We start from the raw sequence: 27,168 nt of genomic DNA, 5'->3' as shown, positions 1-27,168 counted from the left end.
AAAAAAAAACATTTGACTTAAAATAAGCAAAAAGACCGAGACGACAGAGTGACTTAAAATTTCTCGGCATATTTTTCTCTCTATTTTAACAAAATAAGTGTACGGCAAAATGTATAAAACATAAACAATATTATGTTTGAAATTAAATTTCCATAGCCTTTAGTCCAAACTTTAACATTCTATCGTCAAATGCACGCAGTTCTCCGTCCTTTGCCCGGACTCCAGACGAGGTGAACGGGATCTTAATGTGACTTCCACAGGCTTAGAGGGAGATTACGTAGACTAGATATAGCACAGAGGCTTATTTATTATTGCTTTACATGAATATATTAGGATTTTTTAATTTAAATAGAACAAAACTGAAATATTTACAATTTATAGTAAGCGCGGCACTTATTTTTTCAATTTAATGATTATTAAATTCCCTCCACTCCTGTCTAATTAGAAAGGAGTAGTTCAACTCTTGGTTCTTTCTCACTAACTATTACATTGGCGATTAAGTAATCTACTTCTCAATTTATCCCACATAGCAGGCAGAGGGTCCTAATGTTAAGACCACGTCGCCCAATTTTCAAGACACAGTGTGTTGAGTGGCTACTGTAGCGGAGAAATGAAAAATAATTTAAATAAAATAATTTACTATTTGAGAACAGACATAATTATTTCATATATTATACGAATTTCGTAGAATATAGGTGAAATAACGTGCGAATAGACATGAAGGTCGTCTGGACCAGAATGGTCGTTGAAATCGATTTTATATACGAAGCTATATGTATATGAAAATGTATTTTGTATGTCATCTAGAAACATTATTTGGAAAGAAAATTGTCCCAGAGGCTATCAAATTAAATATTTTTGGTAATATAATTTTAAAAGCTAATCAATTTATGTAGCAATCGTGCAGAAAGCTCCAAGTACAATATAATTTCATAATAGTTGCCATGATAATAATTATTATTAAATGACTTTTTATTCTAAAAAAATGAAACAAAACTATTTGGTTACTTTATTTTATAATTACTTTATAAAATGTTCCTTGCTAATAAACTAGAACATAATACAAGTAAGATAACACCTGTCAAACCTCTACGCAATGCCCCGCTACGGCGTAGAGGACGCTACGGAGCTACGACCGGATGAAAGTCGTCGGATCGTCGACACCGCTGCCTGGCATTCACATTTCGTAATATCAAAGAATATTTTACTACTTTATATAATTTAAGTGGGTAACATCGATTAGTAAAATAATAAAAGGTATAACTGAGTTTAAATTTCGCAAGAGAATTTAAAAAAAAAAAAATTATAAACGATTTTTTAGTTTACGCTTGTCTTACTATACGGGATAAACATTAGATAGTCTGATGATGTGCCATGATATTCTCTAATTTTCACTAACTCTACAAATTAGGTAGCAATCGGTATTTCGATCTCTGTTATAAATTATTATTTATACGAGTAGTTCAGTTTAATCCCTAGGTTGCACTACGCTCTACAAGTGACCGTCCGACCTCTAGACTACCTTCCTACTGTGGAGACCATATATGATTGGTTAAATTTCTATTTTTATACAATATACAGAACAGAATGATCGAAGGAATGAAGAATAGTTATACTTTTTTATTAGCTTTGTTATTTAAAGAAAAATTTCGTTTTTCCCGTTCTCGTTAGATTTCCGGGAAATCCTCTCTTAGTGCTCTCCTACATCTTAATACCAATCACATAGTCTAGACTACAAACTAGAAGTACACCAATTTACAAAAATAATAGCTTGAATTTTATCCCGAGTGAACACAGAACTCGGCACCCATATTGACACACTTTTGTCGGTGTACTTAACATTTTACTTGGCTTTCATGTCGCATTCATGTTTTTATGGGATATATACATACATACAATTATACTTAACTAAGAGTTATTTATTTCAGTAGGTACCTATATAAATTTCTAGTTGTAAATTTCTGTTATTTGGCTGTAGTACACAAGGGCAAATCGACCTCTAGACTGGCGTGTCGATGACCAAAATTTTCCTCATATTGCGTAAACCTGAGTGAACTTAGATATAAGCTCCATGGCGGCGATCTGGCGAAAGAGGGAATATTACTAATATTCATAAGTATATATACTATTTTATGTTTCGATAGTCGTAAGTTCAGTTACAGAGTTAGGCCATTTATCCTATATATTTTTTATCTTTAGAAGTTCAACCGCCGCTTCGCCGCCGTGGTGTTATGATAATAATTAAGCTATATAAAGGATTGCATCGGTTAATGTAATAATATTATATTATAGCCCATATTATACCATAATAATATTATATTATATATTATAGCATTCAATATATGCATAATCCAATACATAAAAAAAATTGAATCAGTAGTTTTTGAGATATGCGCATTCAATAAAACAATTTTCTTACCTTCATAATATTAAGTACCGATAGTACAGAACAGCGGCATGTATTTACGTTAACAAAGAATAAAACTTGTGACCTTTTTTCTAATAATTACGACCATTGCCAAACTTTAACAACTAACACTCACAAACCTTTCATTTTTTTTCTTATTTTGATTACGAAAAATCTTTCAATAATAACTTCAACTACAATATATTTTTTATTTTACTATTTTTGTATTAGTTTTGTGCAACCTTTTAAAAATTATGTATAGTTTAAAATTTTTATTACGAAATTGATCAAACAGTTATAAATTTATATTAAAACTAGCGGCCCGCTCGCGGTTTCACCCGCGTGAACTATGTTATTATTAATTTCTGTCTCCATGGCTACGTCCTAGTGACGTCTATGCAAAATTTGAGACTCCTAGCATTTGTAGTAACGAAGTTTCATACAAACTTTCGACCCCAAAAACAACCCCTTAGAAGTCGAATATTGCAAATTCCCGTCGTAGCGAGCACCTACGTCATATAAGTAACTCGTATGCAAAATTTGAGATTCCTAGCACTTGTAGTTTCTGAGATTTCGTGATGAGTGAGTGACCTTTCGATTTTATATATATAGAATATAGATAGATACTTTGGACGCAATAATTTCCGTAAAATCGCATATTCTGTAAGAACAAACTACACATTTTTTTATTTGTTTGCACTATTAATAATATCAAGACGAAGACAATGATCAGCGTTAAGTTACGCCTAATTTACAATGCACCTAAAATGAGCGTAAAGTAGAGTCATTTAGCGTATATATCTTGACACGTCCCTCACAGATTCATAAAGATAAACTTAACCTAGTAACCTAGTGTTAAAACACTCTATTCTCATTAATAGTAATCCGTTTCCTACTTTCTCCCGAATTCTAGAGGCAGAGAGTTTTTATTCCTCAATATATATCAGTTCTTGTAACATGGTAAATATCACAATCGGCCTACCTACAGCCTTTATGGGACGAGGCGCCCTCCAGACGGCGCGAGCGACGGCCCCGGGACGCCCTCACAGTGCAATGTTCGCGTATTTAAGCTTTCAAAGCGTTTTGGATAGAATTGTCAGTTGTCAGATACAAAGTATAAATATTTTAGGGAACATTTTACGTAATTTAGGTTTAAAGTTCATTTTTATATATTACATTTTATTTTCCCACTGTGGTAGGGAAAGTTTGGCGTTGAGTTCTATCACTCAATATGCAATGTCTTGGAGAAACGAGTGTCAATACTGAGTTCCCTTTGCCTAGCTAAAGTTCGAAATATTGTAATGCAGTTTAAAAAAAACCCAGAGGCCAGTCGTGGCGCAGAGGCACAGAGTGTGACTGTTAAACTGACTGGTTGTGGGTTCGATCCCACTCGAGGAGATGAAATATTTATTTTATTATTATTTTTTTAAATAGTTACCATTTAAAAATTACTACAAAAACAACAATTTATATAACATCTAAAAATCAAAAAGGTTTGTAGTGATGTTAAAAATGTTCTTAAATTACACAGGTTTAATTGACGTTACAGTAAAGTTCAATTTTAACAAAAAATCTATTATATTTAACACTGTTATTCACAGTAAATTTACAATAAAGTTAAATAATAAAATAAATAGAAATATAAATTTAAATTTATACTTCTATTTTTTCGCTCTGGTGTCGAGGCAAAGGGCGGCGTTGAATTCTGCCACTCAACACACAATGCCTCCATTGGGCAGAAAGTGGGGAACGGAGTTTTATACTAGATACAATTTTTGATATTTGAATTATAATTATCGAAAGCTACATTTTTAAAGAAAAATACTTATTAAGAATACATATAAACATTTTCCCGTTACGTTAAAATTTTTGTACGTTTTCTTAATAAATGAAGAAATACACTGAATAGCAGGTACTCATGGATTGTTCGTGAATTATTGCGAAGTAGCTCTAGCAGTTGCATGTTAAACTCTTATTTACAATTCATTACATGCACCGAACCGTCGCTGGTGTACCATGTTTAAACAAAAATAATATAACCTTTACCACTTAACATGGAATGTCTTGAAAATTCGAAAGAAAATAGGCTAAGGAGTGTCTTATCTTATAACTAGGTTCCCTCTTCCTACTCGATTAAAGAGATTATTAGGGGAAAAGTTAAATTTAAAATTAAATCACCTTCACGCTGTATCTCGCACACACCAGGGTAGGCAGAGGGAACCTAGTGTTAAGACACACCGTTCCCCACTTTCCGCCGAATTGTGCAGGCATTGCGTGTTGACTGGCGGAACTGAACGCCGCGCTTTTATCTCTACACCAGAGCGAAGAAATGGAAATATACATTTAGATAAATATTTCATCTCCTCCAGTGGAAAAGATTTCTGTTTTTTAAATTTCTTTTATTTTTATTTTCTCGCTCTGGTCTCGAGGCAAAACACGGAGTTAAGTTCCGCCACTCTACACACAATACTTCGATAACTCGGCGGAAAGTGGGCGAAGGAAGTGTCTTAATGGAAACGGAGTGCCTTAACACTCGGTTTTCTGAATTCCTCTCATTAAACTGCTAGGTGAGGGATATAGCATCAAGCTAAAAAAAAACTCTTGAGTGAAGTAGAGTATCAAGTGGAGATAGAAGTTAAAATAATTGTTAAAACTTATGTCAGGTAACAGACTAATTTTCAAATATTTTTTCACTTATTCTTTACAATATTTCAGAAAAAGTATTTTTTTATTTTTTTTCTATTAAATTAATCTTATTTTCTTTAAACCTAAACTACTAAAATATCACCCATTTATACAACCATTCTATACAAGTATACAGTAATAAAACAGAATCATCGTAATACAAAACATAATTAAAATGAAACACGACCTTGCGGACGATCCGCTAAACTATCGTCAATAAGATAACCAGATTGAAAGACCTCAGTCGAGCGTCGAACCCAAACTAGGTCAATGCAGTGTCCTACTGACGTCACGTTAGAAATGTGTGGAGTGGCCGTGATGTTCTGTAGTACAGATTTGTCTATTATTTACGGAATATTCTGTTATTTGTGTGTTAAAGTTGTGTGTGCAATCAATATTGGAAGGATTTTATGTTTATTGCACTTTTTTTGCTGCGTTTTAGGTCTAAATTTGATTTTGTTTTATTATTTAAATAATATATTTAATTTCTTTCTATTTTTCTGGAAGCAAAGATGGTAAATATAGCTAACTATATAATATGGTAAATGGTAAAAAAAGCATGATACAATATAATGAATTGTTATAATATAGTAAATTTTTGGTACTAGTATTCTAATAAACACATATTATTTTTAAGTTTTTGCAGCATCGATTATTATTATAACGAATTTTGGTCTTATCCTCAGTTTCGTTCGTATACAATTGAACTGAGAGGAAAAGTACCTACAGATGGCGAATTCGCGTGTAATACACTTCTTTCCTTGCTTTAAAATTTATTACTTTTTTAAATTTCTATTAATTTATTAAATATTTCGTTTTCTATATATGATTCTTTTTATGTTTTGCAGAACTCAACGCCGGGTTTCGTCTTTCCATATCGGGGTGTACATATAGAACTAACAAAAATTTATAAACAGAACAACAAAATAATAAATGACAATAAAATAGAGCAATATATATGTAAAAATATTAAATTCATGTATATCAAAGTGTTATGTCACTAATTTTTTTACACAAAGAAATAATAATCATTTTTTTGACATAAAAATAACTATCCTATCCTATATCTTATAAAACAAAGTCGCTTTTAGTGTCTGTCTGAACTTTCTAACTCTTCTTCTTCTAAACCACCCAACGGATTTGAATGCGGTTTTCACCATTAGGTCGAGTATTTCTCAGGGAAGGTTTATATATAGTTTATTATTTGTACATTCTTATGTAAATTAACATAAATACGATAAATGTGTATAAAGTCCTACCTGCTGAGACACTTTGGCGCATGCGCTGCTTTAATGGTAAATATTACATGAAAAAAATGAACTGGAGTATTGTTCCTCTTAATAAGATCTACAAAAAAGTCCGCGATGGCATATTCGTATCTTTTAAGAATAACGCGTAGTGATCATATTTCTGTCTAAAAATAGTAATTTCAATATATTTTTAATTGTGAGGGATATTTCTCCATAATGGTATTAATCCTTATCCTTTAAAATACTTTATTAAATTTCTACGTTAAACGAAGATAAAATTTGCTTTTTAAACTATTTCGAAATTGCAAATAGTTTTAGAGAAAAACGCATTTAATTATTGACACATCACGCCGTTCACACATCAACTGTATCGAGTCAAATTTCACTTATCCCTTACTCTCAGCATATAAATAAGTATATTAGTTACGTTGGCCATTTAATGTAGATCAAAACTGTTTTCTGTTTTTCATTTTAATAAGTACTTTAGAAGTTGTTACAATATCAAAAAATCCTTGCTGCGAAACGCGCCTCGCGACGCTTATACAAGCGAGTCCGCCGCGCCCGCCTGCCTTACACGCATCGGTGGTTCAGTGGTAGAATGCTCGCCTGCCACGCGGGCGGCCCGGGTTCGATTCCCGGCCGATGCATTCTATTTAATTTTCCTCACAGGCAGCCACGTCGTGCTTGCTTTTCATAAGGGACAGAATACCCTCTTCAGCATTAACCACAAGCTCGAAAAAAAAACCCGCCTGCCTTTATAGCAACAAAGATTTAGATGCGTTTGCACGTATTGGATAATTCGAGTTGAATGTATTATTTAATGTCATTTAACTATCTAAAAATAGTAATTTAAATATATTTTAATAAGTACTTGAAAAGATTAGTATCACAGATATAAAATTACGATACCTACTAAAAAATCCTTGCTGTGTAAAACAATTGGAAAATCCTTATTGAAACTATGAAAATGCGGGTTGCATTAGGGTTTAATTAATTTTCACATTATCTTAAGTGATTTGCAAACATACATTATATGAATAATCCAGTAGTAAAAGCGGGCGAAGCCGCAATAGGGTCGCTAGTATCTTATAAAACAAAGTCGCTTTTTGTGTCTGTCTGAACTTTCTAACTCTTCTTCTTCTAAATCACCCAACGGATTTGGATGCGGTTTTCACCATTAGGTCGAGTATTTCTCAGGGAAGGTTTATATATAGTTTATTATTTGTACATTCTTATGTAAATTAACATAAATACGATAAATGTGTATAAAGTCCTAGCCGCTGTGACACTTTGGCGCATGCGCTGCTTTAATGGTAAATACTACATGAAAAAAATGTACTGGAGTATTGTTCCTCTTAATAAGATCTACAAAAAAGTCCGCGATGGCATATTCGTATCTTTTAAGAATAACGTGTAGTGATCATATTTCTGTCTAATAATAGTAATTTCAATATATTTTTTATTGTGAGGGATATTTTTCCATAATGGTATTAATCCTTATCCTTTAAAATACTTTATTAAATTTCTACGTTAAACGAAGATAAAATTTGCTTTTTTAAACTATTTCGAAATTGCCAATAGTTTTAGAGAAAAACGCATTTAATTATTGACACATCACGCCGTTCACACATCAACTGCATCGAGTCAAGTTTCACTTATCCCTTACTCTCAGCATATAAATAAGTATATTAGTTACGTTGGCCATTTAATGTAGATCAAAACTGTTTTTTCTGTTTTTCATTTTAATAAGTACTTTAGAAGTTGTTACAATATCAAAAATCCTTGCTGCGAAACGCGCCTCGCGACGTTATGCTTATACAAGCGAGTCCGCCGCGCCCGCCTGCCTTACACGCATCGGTGGTTCAGTGGTAGAATGCTCGCCTGCCACGCGGGCAGCCCGGGTTCAATTCCCGGCCGATGCATTCTATTTAATTTTCGTCACAGGCAGCCACGTAGTGCTTGCTTTTCAACAGGGACAGAATACCCTCTTCAGCATTAACCACAAGCTCGAAAAAAAAAACCCGCCTGCCTTTATAGCAACGAAGATTTAGATGCCAATGTAATTTAACTATCTAAAAGTAGTAATTTAAATATATTTTAATAAGTACTTGAAAAGATTAGTAGCACAGATTTAAAATTACGGTACCTACTAAAAAATCCTTGCTGTGTAAAACAATTGGAAAATCCTTATTGAAACTACGAAAATGCCTAATGCAACCCGCATTAGGGTTTAATTAATTTTCACATTATCTTAAGTGCTTTGCAAACATACATTATATGAATAATCCAGTAGTAAAAGCGGGCGAAGCCGCAATAGGGTCGCTAGTCACTATATAAAAAAAACATTATTTTGACAAAATACAGATTATATAACCAATTTTAAAGTTAAATATAAGTAATAAAATATTTTTAACAACTTTTACGAGCTCTATGCCCTTCTTTACCTGTTCAAGTGATATATTTAAAGTATTATAAAGTAAAGCTGAAAGCCAAAAACACGACATTTGAAAGGTGAAGAGACCCATAGAGCCACCGCCTGACACTGTGTAGTCACGATATATTGCAACATTATATTTTAAACTTAAAAGGTAAATTAAGTTTAGTATAATTGAGGAAATATAGTATAAATTATTATATTTTATTAATTTGAATTGATTATTTCACTATTTTGTTTTTTTTTTGGCCTAAAGGCAAAGTTTAAATACTCTGTTCCCGAATTTCCAAGATATATGAGAAGAGGAAAATAAAAAATCTTGTTTTCCGCAATATCACTAAAATTCACCACTAAACAAATTTAAAAGGATTATTAAAATATCAATGGGGTTGGCCTCATATCTTAGTGGTCTTAGAGACTTCTTTAAATTCCATCGGGAACGGTAAAAAATGCAATTCCATTTTCCATGTTAAAGTCTTTGGTTTTGCTAGTATTAACATGATAAAAGTAACATTATCAGGGCGAGTGTCTCTGTGTCTCTGCTACCGCATTTGGGCAATCGGTTGAATGTAAAGAGCTTCCGTTCCACTTACAAAATACTACCGACGCGAGTTGCGCAATCGTAAGATCGCAAATAAAGCTAATTTTTAAATTATTTCTATATATTTTTAGTATAAAATATTAGTCAGTAATATCGAGATCTCATTCTATAGGCTACTAAAATTTAAAGGAGTTGGGCAAAGTTATTTCTGTACACACAAGGTAAGATTAATTTAAATTCATTTTCAACCTAGTGCTTCACTCTCTTTCTCTATTTTATTTTTGCATTCCACCACTCAACACCAAAGTTTTTAAAATTTGGGCGGTTTGTGGGAACCCTGTGCCAGGTTCCCTCTGCCTACCCTGTCGAATTCAGGATACAACATGAAAATATATATCTATAATTCATACACAATCTAACTGAGTTAACACATGCAACCCATACATCCAACGAAAACGAAATAAACATACTACAAAAACACAATATTTCCAAATTTCTCTAGAAATGACTATACCTCCTATGTAAATACTTAAATGACTGACAATTTAATAATAGCAAATATAAATAGTTATTAACAGTATGGATGGGAAGGAAGGAAACCACTCCGCAACACGACTAAGGACAGAGATCAGTGACCCTGCGAGGTCGGCCCATGTAAATGCAACTCTCAAGGCGCCTGGCCTACATTCCTGACCAACGCGAATGCATCTAACATACAAACTATTTCTATTCAAATAGAATTGAAAATCCTTTGGCATGGCCGCAAATGTAAGATTGCTTATCAATTGCAGCTATGCAATTTTTATAGTCCTTATGTCGTTCTGAATAAGGTTGCTTTTGATGTAGAAGTTGATAGAGACGGTGACACGAATGAGCTCCTTTTTAGCGTAATCGCTACAAAAAATGATTTGCCATATTGGTTCGTTGAAAGATGTTTATGTTTTAGTTTTTACTTGAAGTTGTAGAAGGTCTTTTTGAAATAGAAAAATGTGAGAAACTAGTGTTAGTTTTAATGAATATAGTGTAAATAGTATATCTAATTAATTATCTATATATATAAAAACGAAAAGTCACTCACTCATCACGAAATCTCAGAAACTACATGTGCTAGGAATCTGAAATTTTGCATAGGAGTTACTTATAGGACGTAGATGCTCGCTAACACGGAAATTTGCAATATTCGACTTCTAAGGGGTTGTTTTTGGGGTCGAAAATTTGTATGAAACTTCGTTACTACAAATGCTAGGAGCCTCAAATTTTGCATAGACGTCACTAAGACGTAGTCATGGAGACAGAAATTAATAATAACATAGTTCACGCGGGTGAAACCGCGAGCGGGCCGCTAGTATAATATATAGGTGGCTGATAATCGTTGTTGATTTTTTTAGTATTCCCAGATTTCAATATTTATTACACACATAACTACACACATATTTTAAGCGCTACATCCAGTTTATCCTGTTTTCGTAAGAGTTTCAAGAAATCCTCTCAGTAATGAAAGATTTTTATATATTATGTTTACGAAACGAAAACGAAAACTTTACGAAAAATTACTTAAAAACTTACTTTTATACTTTTTCTGTATAGCAGTTAAAGCTGAGGGAACCTAGTGTTAAGGCACTCCGTGCCCCACGCACGTTGCGTGAAGAGTAAAGGAACTTTAATAAGACATATATTTTTTTAACAACTACTACAGTTCATCCCGCTCATAGAAGAGTAGGTAGGGGGAATCTAATGTTAAGATACTCCATTCCCATTGAGATGCTTCCATCACGCATTTTCCGCCTAATTCTGGAGGCGTTGCGTGTTGAGTGGTGGAACACAACGAGCGAGAAAATAAAAATGATTTAAATATAATCATTCTCTCCAAGGGGGAACGCACCCACATCCATCACAAGTACAATCAGAGGCTGTTCCACTGAGCCCTGACGACCTCATCATTTAAACACGTAACAGTCCCCTCAATATCCCATCAATCCACCACAAAAACATCCCCCCACCACATCCATCAATACTACTACAATACAAATACTAATACAAAAAAATAATTGACGCGCACAGAAGCTAACATAATTGGTAGAGTCGACCAACATATGAGCACTAGAGGTCATTCCATGGGAGGGAGTAGAGTAGCCTTTCAAATTTACTACGCGTAAGTTACATAACGCGCGGCTTGCATCCTGTCCCACATTGGGAGGTGAACCGGTTACTTTGCACTTAGAATCTTTATTAATTTTGTTTTAGCTTCACGCTTTATCCCGCACTTATTAGGGTAACCTGCGGGAACCTGGGAATCTAGTGATACGGTACTCTGTCCCCCTTTTGACGCTTCCATTTCCAATTTTCTGGCGAATTCTGGAGGTATTGTATATTGAGTTGTGGAACTCAAACGCGCTTTGCCTGGTTACCGGAGCAAAAGCAAGAAAGAAAATATTAAATGAGAATCTTTTTATAAAATATTTAAATATCGTGTGTGTAGGAAAATGCATGCACTTTCGAATTGTCTAGTTATATGAAAATGTTAGTAGTGTCAGTCCTACAGGAAGCTAACAAGGGCTAGGAAGACAGTTTCTACTGTATCTATACACGAATCGTAGTTATATATGTAATAGTATTATGTATATTGTAAGAATGATGGAGAAGGCAAACTATTTGTTATGATTACGCTTAAAGAAAAAAGACAGAAATTACAAAAAAATTGGATGGCGGTACTCAACGCAGTACTTTGTCTTACTATCGCAATATTTCCACGAATGGGTGTGGAACTTATATTATTGAATTTATATATTATTTAATTAATTTCAATTGCGGAACCTTAGGGTTACTCAACTTAAAAAGTAGACGTAAACCGGACATGTGGCGTTGCGAAACCACCCGAGTACGAGACCTTGGCGCGTGTGCTACACAACTATCAAAATACTTTTAGTTGTGGACAAACAATTTTAACACATTTATGTTATTTTTCCTTAAATATAAAATAAAAATATTAAAGAAATTTTCTATAGTGCTATTCGAACTAAAGAAAAATATATATTTAAGAAAACGTATAAATTACAATTTAAACTTTTAGAAAACATTTAGATGTAGCGGGACTCGAACCCGCTTCCTTTGGAAATCGACTAAGCCATACGATCTATGTATATCAAGCCACGTCGAAATGTTTGTACGCCAAACCAGCTAGCTATATTCTAATTTTCAGTTTGCATGCTGATTGGTATAGTATATATGGAGATGACATTACTGACATTAGTGAAAAAGGAAAAAGTCACGCTTTTTCACGTTAAACTATAATTTTCTAGAAAATCGATGACGGAAATATTTTCTTTATATGAATTTCTCTTCAAAAATTGTGTAGTGAACAATGTTGTCATCCTTACAGGGGTTTTTTAATCTCTAACCGCAACATGTGAGGTAAGCGGAATGCACCTACAAATACGTATTCATACATCCCTTAGGGAAGCTTCATGTTCAAAAATATTTTTCAAATATATTATAACTTATAATATATATTTATAAACTGTATAATATATATTTATGACTGTAAAACCGACTGGTTGTGGATGGAGAAAGTGTGGAACGGAGTGTTACACTTGGTTCCATCTGCCTACCCTGCTGTGTGCGGGATACAGCGTGAAGGTCATTTAATTTAATTTAATATATATTAAAAAGTCATGACTTCAATCCCTAATCGAGGAAATTAAATATTTTTATTCTCTGGCTCTGGTAAGAAGACAGGCGCGTCGTTGAGTTCCGCGGAAAATTGGGAAAGTTAGTAACAGTCCTGAAGACTATGTTTCTTGTACCTTCCCCCTGATATGTAGTTATAATAAATATTTTTGGTACAGTTTGACATAGCATATTTGGTTCTAAGGTATTTAGGTTGTGACACACGTTAACTGGAACTTGTAATTCCTTTGATGTAGGAAAGGATCGGCCTTGTATCGCCATGTATGACCAATAGTTTGTCGTATTTGTGTTTAAATAATAACTGGCGCGGTGTAGTTAGGATGTGCAGTATTATAGGCAGCGGTAGCTAGTTCTATTTCATTCTATAGAATATTTACATATTTATAATGATAGAATAATAACTAAGGGAAACCTGAGTAACTTATTTTTCCTTTAGGTTCGTTCCGATTATTCACATTTTACATGAAAGATTTTATAAAATACGTTCAATTTATTAGTTATTTTCAGTAATGGTAATATTTGTAGTTTTGACACAATGCGGTAATTTTGAGTTTGATTTTTCCTTTTTTAAGGAGTACAAAACAATACTTTACAATTAATTTTAAAAATTCATTTTTTAAATTTATTCCGTAATTAGACGTAGCAAAAAAATTGCATTTTTTTATTTTTTTATAACTTTTAGAAAAAAATCCGTTAGCGATAAAATTTATGACATTGAAAATCGAATACTTCGAACATTATACAAACTACCTACAAATAAATTCCCATACAACTATCAAAACCGAACGACTCAGATTAAAAAACTCAAGCTCAACCATAAAAAAGATCAATTCCAATCCAGAAACTCCTCTTAGAAATTTCCATTTATAAATAACAAATAAGAGAAAGTTAAACATAACGATAACGTGTATTTTCCTTTATTTGCCCTATCACAGCACCCACATATCACACACAGACATTATATAACTAGACTAGTACCTAGTACATTCTGTCGTATGCGCCCGCGCAGATTTTCCACTGACCATGACACACATACACACGCCAAGACGTAAGTGCATTGGTCGGATAAATGTATGCTATAAATATATACATATATATGTTTTTATATACAACATATATTTATATGTTGGTTTTTTATGTAGAAAGTATTTTTGACAATATTTGCCACAACTAGCAAAAAAAGAAAAAAGGAAGGAAATAGGTTATGTTCAAAATATTTTCATTACAAAAATATATGTTGACGTTAATATCTTTTTTTTTCATAGAAAATTGTCTTTATTATGTTTTATAATTAATAACAATATCACTTACCTTTACTTAGCGTAATATATATAATTGAAGATAATTACATACCTGCAAAGAACAAAAATATTATTTAATTATATGTTCATATTGTAAAAAAAAATCTTAGAAAAAATAGATAACTCCATCTGACCATACTTTCCTCTTTCTCCTATATTATTAGTCTGATAGAGACACTTAGTGACCCAAATTTCTTTATATGTCTTTTGCTATAAATTAACTGTAAACACGATTGTTGTAGATCCCCGCTCTGTCAAGACAAAACACGGCGTTGAGTTTTGCCACTCAACAAGGATATAAACGGGATACAGCGGAAAACTTAAAAAAAATGTTTTGGTTGCATCAATATTATGCAACTTAAGCTAGCAAAAAATAAACACGACATTAAAATTTTTAATAATTGGTTAGCGTGAAATTGTCTCCAATGACAGGGGGCGGGCGTTCGTATTCGTGTAGTGATCCAAAAGGAAACAGCTTCCAAAACAGGTCCAAGAAATAAGAAAAAAATGTAACACGTGGTCTCCAAAACAGTTTAACGGTTAAAGTGGTTATTAAGATAATCAATATAGTTTTTTTTTAAATAAAAATTATGAACAAGTAATATTTTAGTTTTAACGTAAATTACAATGCAATGTCTCAAAATATAATGGAAAGTGGGGAACGGAGATGTACCCGCACGTAGCAGGGGAGGCCGATGGAAAATAGTGCTAGGACATTATGCTATTTGCAAATAATTATATTTTATGGATTTAAGCGTCACGAGGCGTAAAAGCGTATGCGTAACGGCTAATGAAGCGTGTTTGAGAGAAGCAAAAAATTCGTAAAATTTATATTTTGACGAAATTAAAATAAAAGAAACTTTTCATTGCTTACGGATCTCTAATGCCTTGACAACTATTAATATAGAATTGACTGTTAGAGGCAATGACATGTTATTCATTTTTAATACGTCATTTTAATGATAGCTATGGCGCCTTAGCACTAATATGATAAATGGACTAGAAAAGAAAACATAAATTATGGTTTAATTTGACATCTGTTATGTTATCCAGGCTACAGGTACCGTAGGTCAGTGTAGGTACTAGTTTGATATCTATCTTCGAGTTCATATTTACAAACATATATATTTAAGTTGAATCTATACTAATATTAACAAGCTGAAAAGTTTTTATAGTTATCTGTGGGTATAAATTAAAAAATCTTTTTGTGTTAGATAGTCTGTATCAGCTGTCAGAGTTACCTTGGACGCATAGAATGTGTCACGTGTCATACCGTACATAACTCATAGTTATTTTCATTTGACAAAGCAAGTAAAGCCGCATGTAAAAGCTAGTATAAAAAATTAGATTTAACTTGATTTAATCGATATTATACATTTACATTTGTTTATGGCATGCCAAAACATTTATTATTATCAAGTGTCATCATATGTTACTAATTTAGTATTAAATTCACATATTTTTTTTTTCAACAAAAGTATAGAAAGAAAAGAATATTATTAAATTGAAAAAATAGCAATAATTGTAGTCTGTCTAAGTATATGTACTTAAACATTTCGTAAAATAAATTACGAATTTATAAAAAATATATATAAAACACATAACCCCTCTCTCCGCAGTCGGCCAACACGCTTACCACTACACACTGACCTTACTCAATCCGCAAACAAACATACTCACTCAACCTTCATTACTTAATAAATTGCGCGACATGTGCCGTATAAAATCGTTCACGTGCAAATGTGTATACACGGCCACTCACATCTAATAATATCAACAAAATATACGCTTTATTTCTTTGTATTATAAGAACAAAAATCGTTTGAAGTAATCGTCGATTTTACCGTTGTTACCCATTGTACCCTCTATATAACGATCAATTCTGCTATACGATTCTAGTACTTACAGCAAACCGTTTAGGGTTGATTTTTGCGTTGTTTTATTTTTTTTTCATAGTGTAGAACTTGTGCAATTATTATCAGATGTTTGTCTGTCTGTTATCAGCATAGTATTTGTTGTTTGCTTATTAAGTGCAATGGCCTACTTATATACTTACATTTCAATCGATATGGGTAAAACTAACTAACTAACTAATGGGTTTATATGTTAACCACATAGTTGAGAGTTGAAAAATTCAGTCAGTCAGTTTATAAACGTGTTGAATTTTTGTAAATTAAGAAAAATCAACTGGTAGTTTAAATTTTGTCAATTACCTATATTGTATATATAGATATTCAAAAAAACCATTTCTCAAAAATTACTAAACCAATTTGGATGAAATTAGGTCTGTTCATTCAGTTGAAATATGCTTCATTTTTAGATTTCGAGAAATTTATGAACAAATAAACACACATTCATTTATAAAATATAGCACACTTCACTAGATTAAAGTTTTATTTTAATATAATTTAGTTAATAAATATTCTGTTTCTTTAAACAAAACTTTTTCTTTCAAAAGAAAAGACTTTCCTTAGGTGCTGTCAGAAAAGGTTATTTTTTACACTGTCAAATCTAAGGTATAGCGCGCACTAGTGATTTTTGTCACCGTGACTGTTGCGCGACTGTCACCGTGTACATTACACTAAATGAAGGTGCGCGCATTTGGATACGTGACAATTGGGTGACTTTTTGTCCGCGGAGTCCGGCAACACGCCGGTGACGCAACTGTCACCGCGTCCACAGATTTGTATGCCCGTGCGCGCATTAGCAACTAAATGTCACCTCCCCCTTGCGGTTTCCATACTAGTCGTCTTCCGCATAAACATGAAACAGCAGCGTGTTGCATTGCAGCACAGAATTTTTATGTCAATAATTGCGTCAAGTTCATCACCAAGGCAAAACGTGTGTTTTCATGAAGATGAAATAGACAATGACAATACTGATTGACGAAATCGAGTTGAGGCCATTGCTCTATGACAAATGAAAAGTTAAAAGCCAATATTTTCTACATTTGCTTTTTTTTCTATTTCTTAATATAAGTGCACAGACAACCATCTCTTCGAGATCCATTTTATCAAATGTAAAAAATTTCGTCACTGTCATCGCAAGTGCGCGCAGTGGCGAAAAGTATGGTGACATGTCAGTGACAAAAAGTTTATTGTCACCGTGACAAAAGTCACCAGTGCGCGCTAAGGGTGACGCTACTTTACTATTGTTTATAGCTCCACGCATCCCTAGCGAGGTGGCCAAGCCTTTTCTTAACAATAAAAATAGCCTATATTATTAATACAGTCGAATCGAACCTACTACCTATTCCAAATACAATAACACAATTTCATAAAACATTTTACTATCTCAGCTACAAAAAATTAAACAACAGAGCAATAAAGATAACAAATGTACTATTAAATGTTTTAACTGCGTTAAACTTTAAGGTTTCTAAGGTCTCGATTTAGAAAGGATCCGTGTAGCCTATTACTGTGACATACAAGTATTATATATGTGGTGTTATATCATATAGAGACCTAGTGTAGCTAGTACGGGCGCAGTCGACGGAAACGCGTACCTTAATTACGCGTTAAGGTAGCGTTTGCAAAAAAAACTTAATAGTATTCTACTAGTATGAAAATATAAATAATACTACAGTATTTTAAATACTCAAATATTATAGATAATTTAGTGTGTAAAATACTGTCTATTGTATTTACATATTTTTTCCAAATAGCAGAGGCAGAGAGCCTATTATTAAGATGTGGTCGGCCTCTATTTAACGTGTATTCGTAAAATTTTATAATTTATGTAAGATTATATAAAATTACTAGCGGCCCGCTCGCGGTTTCACCCGCGTGAATTATGTTATTATTAATTTATGTCTCCATGACTACGTCCTAGTGACGTCTATGCAAAATTTGAGACTTCTAGCATTTGTAGTAACGAAGTTTCATACAAACTTTCAACCCCAAAAACAACCCCTTAGAAGTCGAATATTGCAAATTCCCGTCTTAGCGAGCACCTACGTTCTATAAGTAACTCCTATGCAAAATTTGAGATTCCTAGCACATGTAGTTTCTGAGATTTCGTGATGAGTGAGTGACCTTTCGATTTTATATATATAGATATAAAATTATATGTTTTATATGACATATTGTGATATTAACTTCTGAACGTATTAGCTTTGGGTGTAAGTGATATTTTAAAGATTAAATATAATTGAAGCTTGAAAACTATTGAGCGTGCATAAAAATTTTGTCGAACGTAATTTTTTTTTTACGCTTATTTCGCAAAACCAAACAAAATACACAAAATAGATGAAAATAAAAAAAAAAACAAATAGAAAATCCACTACATTGTTTTTGCTATCCCTACAAAATGTATCTTAGCTCCTTGAGTCAGTGCGACAACCTGATTCGTGTCAATGACAACACACACACATTGCACACACTGCACACACTGCACACACTGCACTGGTACGTAGTCCACGCACTAAACATACATAAATGTTATGTTGATATAATCTTAGGCCATTTTATGGTAAGAGTTAAAAACTAGTTATGACAGTATAAAGGCTGAGTGACCGAAGTTTTCTATGTAATTTTGCTTTTAAATTGTATTTTTAACTTTTCGACCTGAAATAGGGATTTAAAACTTCTATTAGTGATTAAGTTAGCTCCCCTGCCTACCCTGCTCTATGCGGGATACTGCGTGAAATTAAAAAAAAAAAAATCTTCGTTAATAATCCAAACAAAATGAAATATATTCGCGAGGGTCGACTAATGTAATGAATAATATGGGTTTTGCAACGTGCAAGTGGGTCACAGTGTCATTAATTTTAATGGTTTTAGTTTCCACCTATCTTTCTAAGCAGTATTCAATTTAAGGGATCGACTATTTTGAAACAGGATTTTGATAATTTTCATTTTCAAATTGAACAATACTACTGCTAATATTTTATTATAGCTTCACGCTCTATACCACAAATAGCAGCATTAAAGAGAACCTAGTGTTACGACATTCCATATCCGACTTTTCGCCCAATTTCCGAGACCTCACGTGTTGAGTGGCGGTACTCTACGCACGCTGTCTTTACCAGAGCGAAGAAATTAAAACAATACATTCCCTCGAGCGGGAATAAAAAGACCTCTGTATTCTTAATAGATAAAGATAAGATTAAAAAAAAAACAAAAAGTTAAGAAAAAAGATCTTCTATCCGCGCCTTATATATTTCAAATGTATATTCAATTATCCCCATAACGGATCACATTCGAGCGCTAAATCAGTCCCTTGATGCAGTCATTGAACTATTTCCATACGGTGTCAGTTAAATAGTGGACCGTTTCTCTTATTAAAGGGAGGCCTTTGAATTTACTTACTGTACTTACAGCTAGAAATCCAGACTGACTTGGGTTGTGTTTCAAATAAGATTTTTGTTTACAAATTTTACAAATTTTACAAATATTAAACTTGGAAGTACTTGTCACGATATAATAAAGAATCTGGCTATAAGCACGACGGTTATAGATTCGATGCCCACTTGGTGGAAATAAACTTAAGTGAGATATAAGTTTTCCTCTGCCTTCCGAGATGTATCGTGAAGTCCAAAAAAGAAATGCATAAATATTAATTAATTAAGTAATAATATTTAAATCTATTTAGCAAATACAATATTATATTTAACAAATCAATAATTTTATTCGTGCAAGAGATGTTAATTTCATCGTTCAATTTTGCAAGCTGCATGGGCGTGTCGCCTTGAGACGCGTTAACGGTTGTTGGCGAATAATTTTCCTGTAACACTCTAGTTTACTTGAAGTAATGAATTTAAATGTGGTTTAGATTTTTTTAATTTTTTATATTTGATTTAAAATATTTTACTAATTGATTTAGTTTATAGGTTTCCGGCGTTGAGTTACGTCACTGAACATGTAATGTATCGCGTAACACAACGGCTTACTTTGACTAACAGAACGGGTAGGAGAAATTAAAAAAAAAACTTAAATATATTCATTCCCCCGAGTGGCAATCGAACCCATAAGCATTGCGATTATTCATATCATGTTACATATAAATTGCAGATTGAGAATAAAAACAATAAAAAACAAGTAAAACCACTAGCAATAGCTAGTTCTGATAATATACAAAATAGCCTCAAATTATTTTATCATGTAAATTGAAAACGTTTGTAACACAACGCATTGAGTGTTGAGTGTATCCTAACAGCTCGTATCTTTTGCACGTAATGTTCTATGACGGGAATATGCTCTACTAGAATTTTTTTCATATCTTTTATCTATGTTCCCTATTTTTATAGTCTTTTTCTATTTTTATTATTGTATAACGTAATTAAACGCCGCGTTATTTTCTAGTTAGACCGAGGTGAATATTTTTTAGGTTTCAATATTTTCCTAGTACGTGGAAACTGACTTTCAATCGACTCATAATAATTATTGTATGTATAATCAGAGACTTGTCAATTGCGTTACTATGGCGTCATACGGCGTAAAATTAATAAATTTTAGTATTAAATCATCCTGAAATGTATTTTTCTTTATAAATTTGCATACATATGTCAGTCGTTTCCTATATATTTTAAGCCAAACATTTAGCAAGAAATGCACTCACCGGCAGTGCATTTCTACATAAATTCGTAATTTGTTTATGAAAGTAGCGACAAAAGTAATATTTATTCATAAAATAAAATAAGTCTGTCATGGCGGAGTGGAAAACCGTTTCACTGTAATCGTAATAACCGTTTTTATATTCGATTTGAAATTTAGACTCTTAAAAATATTTCAATGAACACGTGTTTCATGGTTTACTAGGATTCACCCCTAAGGGTGCAAATAAGCGGGCGAAGCTGCGCGCGTCCGCTAGTATATATATACAAAAACTTGTAACAAGAACAATATAATTTTTTTGGGCAAAAAAAACTTGAAAACGCAAGTGAAGCACACTTCATCTCGTGTGACATAACTATATGCGCACGCGCTATCCAGGTCACGGCTGCGTTGCACCGGATTGCGGATGCTTCGAAATTCTACACGATTCTATATATTGAATCAATGCTGTGTACAATAACATTATAGAGCAGTTTCACGCTCTATCACGCTTAGAGGGAATCTAGTAAAACATTCCTTCTCTCACTTTCCCCCCAATTTTATAAGACATTGCGTGTTGAGTGGCGGGAACTAACGCCTTGTTTTGTATATTGAAGCGGGGAATATATATTTTGAATATAATTGTCTAGGAGTCTAGGAGTAGTCGTAAGGAGATCGACGATCGTGGTGGGACTCCCTCACCACGATCCTCCCTGGGTCCTACTCCCACTTTAGGGTATACAAAAAATAAACAGGTCTCTTTCTCATTCACTCACGCATTTCATTATAATTTATTAATGAGGTAGGTGTAATTTACTTAATTGAATGCTAAATATGAATCAAATCAATGACAAACAGGATTCAGGTAAAACTTCCACATTTGATGACGTAAATTGACACAAAATGGGTATTTTCACTATGACACAAACACTAACTATGCGATAAGACACATATATTGTGTTAATCTAATATTTTAATAATAATCTGCTATTACTTTGTTATAATAATTTTACTTCAATTTCACGTTTAAACTTTTAGTTTGTGGAGTCCATAGTTAGAATTAGGTGCCAACTCTCTGTTCTCGTCACGCAAGCTACTTTACGTAGACTTTAAAGGTAAAATGGATCATCCCCTTTTGTCTCATTCTCGAATTCGAGAATATCTAGAAGTCCTCTTTTAGTACTCTACACCTGTTTCATCTGTTCATCACTCAGTCTCGGTAGAATTATTAATTATAAGTTTTTTTAGCTTTAAGCTGCATCCCATATCAGGATAAACAGAATTGACCTGGGAACTTAGTTAACACACTCTGTTCTCCATTAAGATGCGTTACTTTCCCATTTTCCGCCGAATTGAAATATTGAATATATTATATAATGCGCCAAATGAATATATTAAATATTTCATTGCCCCGAGCGAGAATCAAACCCACAACCACACGGCCTGAAACTATAATAATAGATAAATAATTGTATAGGTATAATACTAAAACACTAACCACTATACGTTAGATAGATGAATCACACCCATTCATCTATTTACTACAAGTAATTCATAAACATTTTATTTATTTATTTAATTCATAAACAAAGCAAAAATAATATTATTCCTGGTTTTTCGATATTATCTATGCCTACTTATATTTGCGGTTTACAATGAAAATTATTGTAAATAAAATAAATATATACTATTTACACAAATTTACTTATTTATACTAGACTGCGCGATGTAAAAGAGGGTAATGTGTTTATCACGCTATATTTACTTATATGTATATGGTGTTATAGATTAAATACATGAGGATGATCAACAATAACCACAGCTGCCACTAAACGGCATATTGCGAATTATGTCTAGTGGGGGGTATGGATGAACGATTTTTAGGTTCCTTTCGTAAATTTTCAATTTAAGTATAACTTATAAGGCTCACTCCGTCTACTCTACTTTATCGGAGATGGTGAAGATCGAGCCAAAAGATGAGGAAAGGAAGGGATCTTTAGAAAGATTTTATTAGTTCAAGAAGACACTCCGCTCCCCACTATCTGCTGTATTCCAGAGTGGTGAAACTCAACGCCGTGGTGCGCCTCGACAGTTAACTTTTCGAGTAGGATTCGAACCCACAATTCGTTTCTTGAATGATTATCAATTTATATAATGACTAGCGGACGCGCGCAGCTTCGCTTGCGTATTTAAGTGTGAATTATAATAACCCATGAAACATGTGTTCAATGAAATATTTTTAAGGGTCTAAATTACAAATTTTATAAAAATCGGTGGATTTAAGAATTTTCCCATACAAACTTTCAACCCCTTATTTGCACCCTTAGGGGGTGAATTCTAGAAAACCATGGAACACGTGTAATTATATACATTTAAGAGTCTGAATTTCAAATTTTATAAAAATTGGTGACGATTTAAAAAAAAACCTATACAAACTTTCAATCCCTTATTTGCACCCTTAGGGAGAGAATTCTAAAAAACGATGAAACACGTATTCAATTAAATGCTTTTAAAAATCTAAATTTCTAATTTTATAAAAATCGGTGCTGATTTAATTTTTTTCCATACAAACTTTCAACCCCTATTTCTCCCCCTTAGGGTTAAAATTTTTCAAAATCCCTTCTTAGTGGATGTCCAGATTACAAAAGTAAACATCTGTCCAAATGTCACGTTCCTACGCACAGCGGTTACGGCTGTGCGTGCGTCTTACCTCAGTCAGTGAGGACAAGTCCTTTTATATATATAGATAATCATGTATAGTAATATTAAATTAATATAGTATTTCTTAAGATTGTTTCTGTTAATCACACCTTACAAACACTTACTGCCAGAAGGCTTAAAAATGTCATCTAAAATAAAAATACTAGTTTCATACTATTCTAATGTTGCAGCAAGAGATATTACGTGTTGAGTCGTAGAACTCAACACCTCGCTTTGTCTTGTTGACAGCGCGAAGAAAGTAAAATAATTAATTTCCTCGAGTGGGGATCGAACCACAACCGTCGTATTAACAGTCAAACACTGTACCGCTGCATCACCACGGCTTCTAAATGACCTACCCTCTAAAATATTAAAAAAAAATCACATATTATATTGATTACTTGGCGTATATAACCATTAAAATAGGAATACATTTACTGATTGATACTAAGGAGGCTACTGGAAATCCAAATTAGACGCCATGTTTATATTAATAATATCAAAAATAAATGATTCACATTCCGTTATGATAAATAATTATCACTAAGGTTTTACGTTTTGAATTAAACACGTAAGTAGGAGGGGAAACCCAATAACTTAGTGCGTGTTTAATTTATAAAAAATATAATAAAACGGGTCAATTTAATGTATTGAATATAAAAAATAGTTATATGGATCTTTAAAGTTTATATCAATTACAAAAGTCCAAAAGATATTGTTGCAATTTATTATCTGCATGCTGTTCCTCTTTCATGTAATAACTACTGGACTGATTTTGATAAAACTTTTTTTGTTATATAAGCTCCTCCAACAAAAATTGGTCAATATAACAAGAACTTTCTGTGAACACAAAAACTCTCAGTCTCCACGTATGTACTATCCGATTCGTAACTCAACGCCGCGCTAAGTCTTGAAGTTTTTTCAAGTGGGAATCAAACCGTCAAACCATACCACTCAGACACTTAACAACCACGCTTCGATAGCGTCAATGATTAATATACATTATTTATTCAATTTAACAGGAAAAATGGTAGCTTTCCTTATTTGCGTTCTGTTTTAATAGTTATGTATACGTGTGTATGATAATACATTCCTACAGTATAAGATTTGTTAGATTTTTTAGAGTATTTTTTTTTAAGTTCCCGCTGTATCCCGCATAATCCCTCGGGTAGGCAAATGGAGCCTAGTCTTAACACACTCCGTTCCCTACCTTTCGCCTACTTTCCGAGATATTGCGTTTTGCGAGAAGAAACTCAACGCAAACAACTCGTAGGAACCGAACCAACTACTGTCCCATTTACAGTTACTCGCTGTGCCACGACGGCCAAAAGCAACGATTATTGTTTTTATTAAAAATTTTCCTTCTGTGGAAAGCGAGAAAGCGCCAAAATATTAAGAAATGTACACAAACAATGCTCATAAAAGGAAAGGTGATAACAATATCGATATAAAGACAAGTTAACCATGATTCAAACATGAATATCTTCAATTTTTATCCATACATATATAAATGTATTTGAGGCCATCGTAGTGTGACGCTATAGTTGTGTGTTCGATCCCCATTCAGAGTAATGAATTATCGTCGTTTCCTCGCTCTGGCGAGACAAATCGCAGCGTTCAGTTCCGCCACTCAACACATAATTTCTTAAATCAATTAACTGAGTGTTCTGACACTAGGTTCTCTATCTATCTTCTTTGGAATGCGGGAAGAAGCGAAAAGCAAAAGAATTTTTTTATTATTATTTCCTTTGTAACATTTCAACAAATAAGGCAATCCCAATACAAGCTATCAATGAAAGGATCACTAAAAATAGTAACAAAATGTAGGTTATATTATACTTATACCTAATTTGAAGTTCAAATTAGCTCTAAAATGACGTCAGTGTCGAAATGGGGGCATGACGGCGACACCTTGACCCGCTGTCCTATATTAAATTTCATGTAATATGTATATAATAATTTAATACTAGGAAATTTGATTGTCACAATAACATTCCTGTTAGACAATGAAGAATATTTTTTCCTTTTAAATTTTCAAATGTTTTTACCTATTTCGGTTTCTTTTGCGGAATTTCGCCTGTTTGGATTATAATAATGTAATATGCATACCTAATTGTATTTTTTTTAGCTTTACTCAGTATTCTGCACCTAGTTGGGTCTTGAGAGGCAACCTTGTCTTAAGATACCTCCTTTCTCCACTTTCCGCCGAATTCCGGAGGCATTACATGTTCAATGGCGGCAACGTCGAACTTTGCCTCGTTGTCAGAGCTAAGAAAATTAAAATTTCATTCCCCTGTGTGAGAATCGAACCCACACCACGCACGCCACACGCTTATGACCCTGCGGCACGAAGGTCTCAACATTTTTTTTAGATAAGTTAAAAAATATTATTTTATTCTCTAAATACAAGACGTATTCCCAAGCCGATAAAACATTTCCGCATACAAAAAATCTGCAGATTCTGTAAACTTAAAACATATTTTATCTCCAGAAGTTTCCCGTGGAGTGGCGTCGGTCTTTGACAAAGGCAAATAAAAAAATGAAGTGCCACTTATAATTAATAAGTTAATGTGGATTTCTTTTTTATCTGAAAAGATCGTTCCGTTCTTTATTTTTTTTATTTTGCAGACATTGCGTGCTAGTTTCTGAATAGAAGATAAAACTATTAACGAGCGCGTGGTGCTATAATTCAGTGCTTAGTTTTATTCCACACTAAATCTACGATTTTTTTTAGGAAACGTATAAAAATCATTGTTTTGGGTTCTATTACGTTAATAGAGGTTCCCAATAACATTTTTTTTAAATATCTTTCAAGTACAGACACCGACCCTCTTACGAATTTATTATAAGTAAAGATTATGAACTATGATATAGTAATCTATATACATATATAAAAGGACTTGTCCTCACTGACTGAGGTAAGACGCACGCACAGCCGTAACCGCTGTGCGTAGAAACGTGAAATTTGGACAGATGTTTACTTTCGTAATCTGGACATCCACTAAGAAGGGATTTGGAAAAATTTTAACAAAAAAGGGGTGAAATAGGGGTTGAAAATTAAATCGGCACCGATTTTTATAAAATTTGAAATTTAGATTTTTAAAAGTATTTAATTGAACACTTGTATCATGGTTTTGTAGAATTCTCCCCCTAAGGGTGCAAATAAGGGGTTGAAAGTTTATATGGAAAAATCTTTAAATCGCCACCGATTTTTATAAAATTTGAAATTTAGACTCTTAAAAATATTTCATTGAACACATGTTTCATGGTTTATTAGAATTCACCCGTAAATACGCAAGCGAAGCTAGTAATAGTATAATTATACAACAATGATTTAGCATATTTTAAGCAAAGTCTGGACACACGTATAGCTTGTTTTCATATAGATTTAGAGAAAGTAAGCTTTCGCTTCCGGCCGCGGGGCGCCGTTGCTCAGGAAAATGCATTAGCCGCGTACCTAATACCCACACTTAATATGAAGCACTGAGATGAGACGTTATATCGATAATAATATATGTGAAAGTTTTTTTACTTAATCAAGAAAATTAACATCGTGGTTCATCTCACTATGTCTCAAAAGTGGAGAATAGAGCAAACAACTGTGTGACGGTTCAATTCCCACTTACCTCA

At 33.1% G+C, this 27,168-nt stretch overlaps 1 protein-coding gene across 2 annotated transcripts in view; it reads right to left on the bottom strand.

Moving 5' to 3' along the window:
* Positions 1–27,168, bottom strand: part of Eip74EF (Ecdysone-induced protein E74) — a 166,732-nt gene that overhangs the window by 74,235 nt on the left and 65,329 nt on the right. The window lies entirely within an intron of this gene.

This window comes from Heliconius melpomene, chromosome 11 (genome assembly GCF_056956725.1).
Source record: "Heliconius melpomene rosina isolate 202511_hmr_F chromosome 11, ASM5695672v1, whole genome shotgun sequence".
Lineage (NCBI taxonomy): Eukaryota > Metazoa > Arthropoda > Insecta > Lepidoptera > Nymphalidae > Heliconius > Heliconius melpomene.
Note: the sequence above shows the minus strand (reverse complement) of the source record. Positions and strands in the feature narration are given on the sequence as shown.